The following is an 11,379-nucleotide window of genomic DNA, read 5'->3' as shown; positions in this document are numbered from 1 at the left end:
ACGAAATTTTAGCCATCATTCACTGGATATGTTAAGTTTCTAAAGTATTTTTCCCCAGATTTATGGTTGGGTTTAAGGACATTGATCATGCAAGGCAAAAATGGTGATCATAGAAAAAAAGTTGCTTGCGCAACCATTTTGTAAAAAATTGCCAAAAATCGGATATTTAATATTTTACAGTGAGACCAGTTGGGTTTGAAAGTTAACCCATGGAACTATCCAATACAAAACGAATATAGTGATTTGGGTAAGTAATGACCGAGATATGGTCGTTCAAAGCTGAATAAAGTAATCTGGCAGATTGCATGTTTGCTTTGAGTGCATCCTTAGGACATTTTGACAAGAACATCATGCATGCCTTTGATAAGGTCCGATTTCTAGCACATGCATGGAGTGAATGAGCATCCAAGATGTACTAGAAGTGGTTTAAATGCTTTAGACCATGCAAGAACACAAAAGAAATGGAGAAGAAGATGTAATACTTGTTTTTGAAGTCACATGAACATATGTGCATCATTTTCACTCCTTGCATGGGTTTGATCCCGGATTTTCACCATTTCAAACACATGCATTGTGTTATGGTGAGAATATACAAACCACAAGGGAAAAATAAAGATTTCTAGCCATGGAAAGGCATAGAATCCGAAAAGAAGAGAAAACTAAGAAGAAGAGGAAGTAGAATCATGAAATTATGGAAGAAGATGTTGTTGTTTACCTTGGTTTTGATATTGAGGGAAGTAAGAACACATTCAAAGTCTTCAAAATCTCGAAATTTGGCAGAGGAATGAGAGACATTTCGTGAGTTAGAGAGAGAGAGGAAGAGAGTTTATGTGTTAGGAGGGTGGAGTGTGAGAGAGTGAAGAGAGATGAGGTAGAGTGAGGGAGAAGTTCTAATGATTAAGTTTTGGGAAGAGGGAGCATGGGGAGGGGAGAATGGCCAGATTTTTGAGTGCATTAAAGCCTCCTCTCTCCTAAATTCAAATTTTATAAAATTCCCTCCAACATTTTTATAAAACCCCAAATTTTTTTAAAAGTGTTTATTAGGCAATTCTTGATTTATTTAGAAATCTTGTTTTTAACTAATAAATTATGATTATTGCATGATAATTTAATTTCTATTTCATTGATTATAATCCATAATTTTATTAATAAAAATTTTATATTAGAAATTTTATAGCCAAATTTTATAAAGTTTTTAAGCTTTAAGATTTATAAACTTGGATTTTGGGCTCTTTAGGGTTTTTGGAATATTGTTTGATGTTCATCATCATAATGAAGTATAATTAGAATATTTTAATTTATGTTTAGAGTTTTATACCCTTTTTCAATTATAACAAAGCTTGAAAGTTTCATTCAAATTATAGCATTGGCATTTCCTATTGTAGTTAAGCAACTTGCTAGAATCGTAAGTGTCAAGTATATTAGTCCTAGGTCTTAGATGGATCCTAGTTTATGCAAGATTTTGACCTAATTTATACTACTAGGCCATGGCATGATGTGCATGAATGGTTATTATAGAGATGCATGAGTCCGAGAATGACCTGAATTGACAGTTGTCACAAGTTAGCTTCCCCATCTTGTATGTTTCCTTTATTGGTTAGAAGCATGTAGATTTGGTTAATCTGTCGATGATTACCCAAATGGTATCATGACCACCTGTTTTCCAAGGTAACTTAACTATGAAAACCATTGCACAACCTATGCCTGGTTAATCTATCATAGTCACGCGAGTGGTCTCCTCCACTAGTATGATGGCCCTAGTTTTAGCTGTATGGATTCGTTGTTTTCTGGTATGTCTATTATGTGTCTAAAATTTGTGGCGGCAGTTTTTAACAATTACGCTTATAAAAATGAAGCGGTGGTAAGACATCAATAGTAAATATAAACTAGACGGCTTTAAACTAATCATACTAGTTCAAAATGCATATGGTAGGAAGCTACTATGGAAGTCTACCGTAAGAAATGACTTGCAAAGTGATAACATGAGATTGAATACTTATTTTTCAACAGACATAGAATGTGTTTCAATTTCATTGGTATATTAGATCCACGGGGTTTGGAAAAACTTGACCTTGAAGCAGGTCTACAATATACCAGAATACGGGGCAAATATCGACATCATACCAACCTACCGAAAATGGAATTTTCGCGGTTGAACTGAAAAATATGAAAAATAACACTAAGACATATCCATGGACTTAAACTATATTCAAAAGGGTGAGTAGAGTATGATCTACTCGCGAGGAAGGTTGTTCTAATTCTTGTTAAATTCGGCCTTGAATTTGGCCAACTGGCATTCTGTTTCGAACATTTGCCTTTCTTGTATCGCTTGTCGTTCTCGCAGTTCTCTAACTTCGGCTCGGGATGCCGCAGGTTCCATCTGCAATAAATTTGTATAATTCCTAGTAGCCTCATGGTTGTCTTCTAGGTTGTAAAGGCAAACTATGTTAACTCCATTAGCAGTACCAATCTGTATAACTCGGTCGATGGCAACTCTTTCTTTGCTCATCGTTACGCGAAACACGAAGAGCTAGCATGGGGAGGGCTCTATTTTCTGAGCCTCCTTCATCCAAATTGTAAAAGCTTTGATCTCCATGGTAAGGATGCTCCTGACCTTGCTCGTCACTCTACTTATCTAAGTTTAGTGCCTACAGAGGCGCCTGGCCTTGGAAGTTTTTTCGAGGATTGGGGTTCTGGGCAACTTGAGGCGGATTATAGGCTTCTGATTCTGAATCAGCATCTTCGGGAAAGTTTTCTTCAAATTCTTCTTCTATGGGAACTTCAGGATCATCTTCTGGTTCTGCGTCGAGCCATCCTCCATATCCTTGATTGGGAAAGCACGGATCTTCGGGTAGTTGGAATCCAGCCGTTGTTATCTATGCAAGAATAGGTATAACAACGCAAATTTTCAAACAAATTTTTCATTTCAAATAAAGTGACTTTATTCAATTAAATATAATTATTCCAAGTTTTATGTCAAAATACAATCATAAAATCCCCAAGATCTCAAAATATCGAACAGTGTGTACGCATCACGCCGGCGCCTTCCCACGGTCCTCACTAGTACCTGAAACACATACATAACAACTGTAAGCATAAATGCTTAGTGAGTTCCCCAGTATACCACTTACACATATACGCCTTTCCAGGCCCTGACCTTCCGGTCCACAGCACAACGCCTTCCGGCCCATAACATAATCGCCTTCCGGCCCATAACATATTCGCCTTCCGGCCCGTAACATATTGCCTTCCGGCCCATAACATATTGCCTTCAGGCCCATACACATACACAGTACATAATACATTTAACTTACCACATATAGCACATATATCATATATCATATTCGACTTCCGATCACATAACATATTGCCTTCCGGCTCATATAAACATACATAGCACGCATAGCAATTATCTTACCATTTATAGCACGTATAACACATATCATATCCGACCTTCCGGTCACACAGTCAAACCCTTCCGGGTACAGTACAGTGAGAAGACTCACCTCGTAAATATCGAAAGCTAGCAACCCCTGAAATCACTCGTACTCGATCCGCCGAGCTACAGACTCCCTATAATATCATATATCCCTTGTTAACATTTTTATCTTGCAAGACAACTGACCCTAAGAAATCATAAGTAGGTCAACCCTGGTCAACGGTCAACGGTCAACAGTCAACTTGACCGGACTCGGCGAGTGCTATGGCGACTCGGCGAGTCTAGACGTCCTCATAACTTCCTGATGTTCCCTTTCTACTCGTCGAGTATCTCTCTTGACTCGACGAGTTCCTCGTGGAAGTATCGAGGGGCCACCCCGACTCCACTCGCCGAGTCTGAAGAACAGCTCGACGAGTCCCAGTTAATCTCCAAGCTACTCGCCGAGTCTGTTCATTGGACTCGGCGAGTCCATGCCATGCAGTCGATCAAACTGCTTCCTGAGATCAGTATTGTCCCGACCATTCATAGGTCTGGTCCTCCTAAGCTGGTCCGTCACTTAAGGCCTTCATTTAGGTGCTCATGCTACACCCCAAGACTTATAATTTACATTTTAACTTAAGGCATAAGGATTCCAATCCAAAACCTCTATTGATTCCCGAAATATACAAGCATGGGACATTCTGGACCTCTAAAGGTCCTAATACAGGGCTACAATCGCTTGGGGAACAAGGGTAACATCTAATCTAGCCACAAAAGGGTTCCATAAACCCTAAATCCATGCACACATCAACATAGCAGAAAATGAACCGAATTATTACCTGAATAATGCACTCTCTGTGTCCCCAATCTTCAGAACGTGACTCCCTTGCTGTTCCTTTAGCCAAAACCCTTCTCTTCCTTGCACAACAACTTCTTCAAGGTCACCAATGGCCTTCAATCTTGCTCTAGATGCACACAACCGATTTAGGGTTCTTCTCAGTAGGCAAAAACGGACAATGACGGCCTATAAGTCATTTTATACGTCCCAAAACCAAACGGCTAGGGTTTCCGCTGAACAGCGCAGACTCGCCGAGTCCATATCTGGACTCGTCGAGTCCAGTCGCGAACCCGCGACCAAGTCTGCGGTCCTACTCGGCGAGTCTGGCTCCAACTCGCCGAGTCCCCTCTTAAAACACCCCAAAAACATAATTATAACAGAAAAATAAAGTACTCTTGATCAATTGCTATATCGATAATCTCTAGAATCTTAACCTAATATGCATGGAAGCATTTAACTTATATACAATACATAAAAGGCTCTCGGTTGGACAGGCCCAAACCGGAGAATACTAGGCTAATCAACGAGCCCAAAAGACGCAACATCAAAACTATCTTCAGCCCAACAATCTCCCCCTTTGCGTCAATTTGGAGCGAGACCTTCACTTCTTACTTGGGCTGGCAGCTGAAGCTGGTACCTTCTTCTTCACGGTGTTAAACAGACACTTGGTTATGGAGAGGATGGTCTGTCTAAACCGGATGTACCAGTTGATCATATCATTGAAGTACTTGATGTCATCAGCCGAATTGTCTCTACACTGCTTGATGATGAATAAGACGTGCTCCAAGCAAGTTGTAGTGTAAAGATGTTTGTCAGCTAAAGCGAAGAGAGATTTCTGTCCTTCGGCTCTAGTGAACATCACAGAGTTTCGCGTCGGATCTATCTTGCCCATTTGCATTTGATTTAGATCACTGGCCGATCCCACAGGTGCGACTTTCGGTTTCTTCTTAAAAACTGTGGCGACCTCCTAATCCATTAGGGTCACCTCCATGATATAGCATGCCAGCATCCTTTTGACATGGTCTATGATGGGACCATATTCAGATTCATTTTTCAGCAGGATATTGTACAAGACTATCCAATCATGAGGGTTCAGATTGGGCAGATCTGCCAGGGAGATGATGTGGGCAGTTCTTGCAGATCCTCGGATGAGCTTGAACTTAACGTTTGTGAATCTCCCCACGGCATAAGGCTTCAGCACCCGAACGCTAACAATCTTCTGGGCGCTCCATGTAAGGTATTGAGGGCGAGCGGCCTCCAGGTAGAAGTCAATGAGCTCCCTGTCAAGCTCATCGTTCGGATGCGGGACTTTGAAAATGTTAGAGAAGGCGTGGAAGATGAACGCCTTTCGAGTCAGCGGCATATCAAACTGCGAATCGATAGAGTTGTTGCAGTCGAATGATATCACCGACTCGAGCCATAGTATGCTTGGAGTCTCTATGGCCTCTTTTATCATGCGATCCCTGGTCCAGGCAGGGAAGAGCAACTTTCGGCTCTCAAGGAGATCGTGGGCTTCTTTTTGCTTTCGTTCGGCTTCTTCAGCTTCACGCGCCACACGACTGACATCGTCTTCAGCATTGCGACTGTTCTTTCTTTTTAACATGTCCGCAATTGTCTCCTTGTCTTCATCTTCATCTTCATCTCCATCCTCTGCTATGTTTTTGCCCTTGTTCTTCACACCCGAACCTGAGGCATGACCAGTTGGGGGTGGTTCGGTTGTGTGAGTCGGTTTGGAGGAAGGAGGTGGTTTCGATCCTTTCTTCTCTTCTCCCCCTTGTTTCGGAATGGACACGAAACTCGGTAGGCCTTCAATTTTACTTAACAAGTCCATGGCCGGAGAGAGTTTTTCAGCGAGGGTACGCCTCACTGAGTGGTTAAGGATTGGGTCATGTGCTTCCAGGATGTTTGAGAGAGCGGCGTGGACATCCGAAACACACGTCTTTATGACCTCCCGCTCGGATCGAAGAGCTTCCAATTGTTGCTGGGAGTTGGAAAGCTGCGTGCTCTTGACCTTCAGGGCGGTAGTCTTACTTGCCAAGACGTCCATCAGAGAATTTTCTGCCGCAAGATCCTCTTGTAGTTTTGCCAAGCGGGCATCGATGGAGGCACGAAGTGCCGAGTTGTCGTCGCTAAGATTTTGTCTGAGGGTAGCGAACGAAGATAACTCCGTCGAGACAAACTGGGCCAATTATTGAACAACTGGTTCCAGAGTTGTCTTAGTGGCTTCGGCATTCTCCTGCAAAGACTGCAGCAGGATAGAAGCGTCATTGAATAGTTTATCGACTTTTGCGGTCGCAGCCTCACAGGCTCGGGTGGAGGCGTCTATAGCAGCAGTTGCTGAGGCGACAGAATCATTTTGAGCCCTAGAGAAGGCGTCAACGATCTTTTGAAGGGCAGCTTCAGACAAAGATGACTGCTGGTTAGAAGAGGAGGCGAGAAGTTGATCAACCTTCTCGTTAAGCTCGCGAAGATGCTTCCGTGTCACTGGAGCATCATCCTCCTCATCACTCTGAACTTGAAACGGACTATAGTAGACCGAATCAAAGTTCATGTGATCACCACCAAGGTATTGATCACCGCCATCGGAGGCGTCTTCTGGAGATTGAGGTGGTGGTGAAGCTGGGGGTGTAATTGGTTTGGTTTGTTCTGGTTGGGTGGGTGGGGGGTTAGTTTCGGGTGGTTGTTGTGTTTCGGTTTGAGGAGGTTCGGTTACTGTAGGGGTTTCGGTAACTGGTGGTGTTTCGGTTTATGTGGTGAATATGGGTGGAGGTATAGGGATAGAGGTTGGGGGAATTGTGGGGTTTATGGTGGGAATGGAAATAGGAATTGTGGGTGGAGGTGAAGGAACTGGGGATTGATGAAGTTCCATCTCTGGGGTTGGGGACCGAGGGGGTGTGTTGCCTCGTTGAGGAGATTCGTCTCCTTGTGATCCCTCAGAGTCCGAACTCCCACCTTCGGATTCGCTTGAAGAGGAGGGAATGACGAGCTTTCGCTTCTGTTGGGTCTTCCTCCTTTTCGGTTGTGGGGGTGAAGCAGCCTTCGCTTGTTTGCGCTTCTTGGGAGAAGGTCCCTTTGGAGCCTTGGACACTTGCTTCCCTTTCTCAGCCTTTTTGCCCCTGGCCACCGGTTTGTCGGCATCATGAATCGATCGCAACATGTCCGGTGTCAGTTCCCTCGGACCAGATGGCCCTAAATCCTTGATCGTTCTGATCAGTTTGCTGTCGGAGGGCACATCCCCATACATCGACTCCGGGATAGAGCCAATAAAAGAAAATTTTGATGCATCGGATACGATGATCTTCTTGGTATGAAACGTACCAATAGAAGACATCGATGCACCATCGGCTGTTGGAACGTTGAACTTATCCATGGCCCATCGGGTGATCAAGATCCAGAACCGGGCTAACGACACCTCAGAGTGTCAAGAAGAGGAAGAGAGGCTCTGAAGCAACTGTTGCCAGAGGACAAACCCATAGTCCAGGTTAATCCCATTGTACACGCCGTACATTATCGAAAGGAAAAGATGACTTGCACCGTCAGATCCTGAGCTCCTCTCTGACAGTCCCTTGAAGAGAACTGTAAATAACCCATTCCACTGGGGCGGTAGGCAGGACTTCTCAAACTTGGCGACAGAAGTGAGAACCTCTGTGTAGCCCATGTTGTAAAACATGCTGTACAACATCCCAACCGGAATCATCTCCGGGTGAACTCGTGATGAGTCAGCTGCAAACCCTAATAACGTGCAGAAACGGGGGCGAGAAATTGAAGTTTTGTGTTCTGCTACTTCAAAGAATACCCGGTCGACGGCCTTGTCATAGTAAGCCGTCGCATAGACCTGAGATAAGGCCACCATTGGCACCGTTTCATTTCTCGATAGTGCAGGAGCAAGCTGGGAGTACTTGAGGAATTCTATGACCGGCGACATGTAGGGATCATACGCCACTGGGTTCAGATCGATGACTAGGCATTGTTGGGGTCGGATGGGAAGAATTTGGGAAGTTGCATGAACAGATGAAGATTCAGCCATTGTTGCAGGTTTGGAGAAGAAGAAGGACGGGAGAGTGTTTGGGAGTATTTTTGCTTTGTGAAATATGGGGGCAGTAAAGAGGTAAAAGGTGGTGTTGAAGGGTTTTTATAGTGGGTGATAGGAGAGAGAAAAATCGTTTTAAATCTCTTATGGAAATACGAAACGGGTTTTTGAGTGACTGATTGGTGACAGTTGGGGCGTGCGATGATCACATAGGAGAGAGAGTGTCAGATTCCTAGGATTACGCCGCCCAAGAAGCGCCGGTTCAGAGAAAGGAACCGTTTCCATTTCCACACGCGCCTCTTTTGCCAGATTGATGACGCTTCATTATCGCACACGCGTCCTTTAAGTGTCAGAAAAAGCGCGGCCGTTTCAAATTCACGCGCGCTCCTTTTTACCGTCGTTTGAATTTCTATCCATTTAACTCCCGCCGAGTCAGCAACTTTTTGTCTTTTCCCCTTTTAAACGGCTGTTTTCAATTAATGAGCCACGTGGCTAATTTTTGACCACAACTTCATTAGTAACCATCCAGTAATAATCCAGCCTGTAAAATAATTAGTAACGGAGTTTTTGAAAATCTAGGATTTTCGTGCAAAGAGTGTAAAAGAAAAAGAAATAAAGCAACTCTTTTTAGGATAATCTGTGATGTCCATAAGGACAAGAAACTGATGATCCCGGGCACGAATCTCTTCCTTCAAGGTCAAGAAAAACCTCAAAGTGTTAGTGTGGAATCCCGTTGAATTACGATCAAACATTTATAAAGAAATGTTGAAAGGCTTCTTTTAATTAGGTTAATTAAGGGTGGTTTCGCTTTGATGCTTCAATTCAATTCTTGATATAAGAACGAAAGAGAACAAAGTACTTGTGAGACCGGTGAAGTCTGTTGAACAAGTAGGTAGGAGATGATTTTATAGTGGCTTGGATTTATATGAAATCTCAGATAAAAAATGTAAAAACTGGATCCCTTGGGAAGAAATGTTATGGTGTGTAACAATTTCATTGGAATCACACAAAAGAAAATTTGAGATTCCATGAGGGTACATTCGTCAATTCATTGGTGAAAACTTGATCAAATTAATTTGTCACCGTCAATTCGTTGGTGTTGAATTTTGGGTTTCACTTAGCTCGTAGTGGCACGAAACTAAGATCATAAACACAGATGTTGTGTAACCATAAACCTCAGTGGTAGTTACTGAGAGTCTCAAGGGTTACAATGATGAAACGAATGTAATGGAGAAGTGCAATGGGGAAGGTGTAAGAAAACATAGTACCTCTACTGCGAAAATAAGGACCAAGCAGGAGACTCTTAACTCATGTGAGAAGAGTGTGAGGTAGCTCACGATAAGAATAAATGAGTTAGCCTTATTGGGAAGACAAGGTTTGTGTATACCAGGTCATGAAGGCTATTATTCAAAATCTTATGAGGCTTGGGACACATACAGCAGCATGCTTCTAGGGACACTTAAGTAATTTATCAAATATATCCCCATGAACGAACGAGCACACAAAGAAAAATTAAATAAAATATTTTTGGAGCATTTGAAATTTATAAAAATAAAATAAAAAAAATGTAGATAAAAAAAAATAAGAGTTAAAATAAAATAAAGACTTAAAAAAAACTCTGAGAAAAAATTGAAAAACCGAACCCGAACGTTCGGTTAGTTTCGGTTCTAGAAATTTTGGAAAACCGAACCCGAACCTTCGGTTGGTTTCGGTTCCACAAAATTTTGAAAAACCGAACCCGAACCTTCGGTTGGTTTCGGTTCCACAAAATTTTGAAAAACTAAGAAATTTAGATATACAAGTAATAAATGCTGTTAACATAAAGAAAAACAAGATAGTACATGTAATATACAACACAGAAAAACTACCTTTGAAGTAATGAGCGAGTTAGATGGTTGAACCGAACCCGAACGTTCGGTTGGTTTCGCTTCTTACGTTTGAGGTTGAGAGGTAGTGTGAGGTACTGACTCTGATTCCATCATTCCTAGCCCTTGCAATATTTTATTGAATGAAGCTTCTGGAAGAGCTTTGGTAAAGACGTCAGCCAGTTGATCAGTGGTTCTTACGAAATGAACTTCGACATTTCCATCTTCCACATGATCTTTGATGAAGTGATACCTCAGTGCTATGTGTTTGGTTTTAGAGTGCTGCACTGGGTTATGACAGATCCTAATTGCACTTTCAGAGTCACAATATAGTGGGATCTTCTTCATATTGAGTCCATAGTCTCGAAGTTGACTCTGGATCCAAATCACTTGTGATGTGCAGGATGCAGCGGCAATGTATTCCGCTTCGGCAGTAGACAGCGACACACATGTTTGTTTCTTGGATTCCCAGCTGACCAATTTCCCATCGAGAAATTGACAGCCACCAGTTGTGCTTTTACGGTCGAGTCCACATCCTCCAAGGTCAGCATCGGAATAGGCTTGAACGAAGAATCCTGAATTGGATGGATACCATAGACCTAAGGAGGTGGTTCGCTTGAGATAGCGTAGGATGTTCTTTACTGCCAGCATGTGAGGTTCTCGTGGGTTAGCCTGAAATCGAGCACAATAACACACAGAAAACATGATATCAGGCCTGCTAGCAGTTAGATACATCAGTGAGCCTATCATCTGACGATAGAGCGTGATGTCGACAGCCGGTTTGTCTAGAGATGGGGTAAGCTTGGTGCCGAATGCCATTGGGACTTTGACTTTTGAGTCTCCCATCATGCCAAACTTCGCTAGGAGAGTCTTTGTGTAAGCTTCCTGATTAATAAAGATGCCTTCGGGTCCCTGTCTTATGTTTAAACCAAGGAAAAAGTTAATAGGACCCATTGAGCTCATTTCAAATTTAGTCTCCATCAACTTTCTGAATTCAGCCGTTAAGCTGGGATTCGTGGAGCCAAAGATGATGTCATCAACGTAAATTTGAACTATCATAAGGTGGTTACCTTCCTTTTTGCGAAACAAAGTTGGGTCAACCGAACCTTGTTTAAATTTAGACATCTTTAAAAATTTTGTAAACGTTTCATACCAGGCTCTCGGAGCTTGTTTGAGACCGTACACAGCTTTATCCAGAATATAGCAATGATTTGGATGCTTTTCGTTC

This window comes from Lactuca sativa, chromosome 3 (genome assembly GCF_002870075.4).
Source record: "Lactuca sativa cultivar Salinas chromosome 3, Lsat_Salinas_v11, whole genome shotgun sequence".
Lineage (NCBI taxonomy): Eukaryota > Viridiplantae > Streptophyta > Magnoliopsida > Asterales > Asteraceae > Lactuca > Lactuca sativa.
This window is presented reverse-complemented; position numbering follows the sequence as displayed.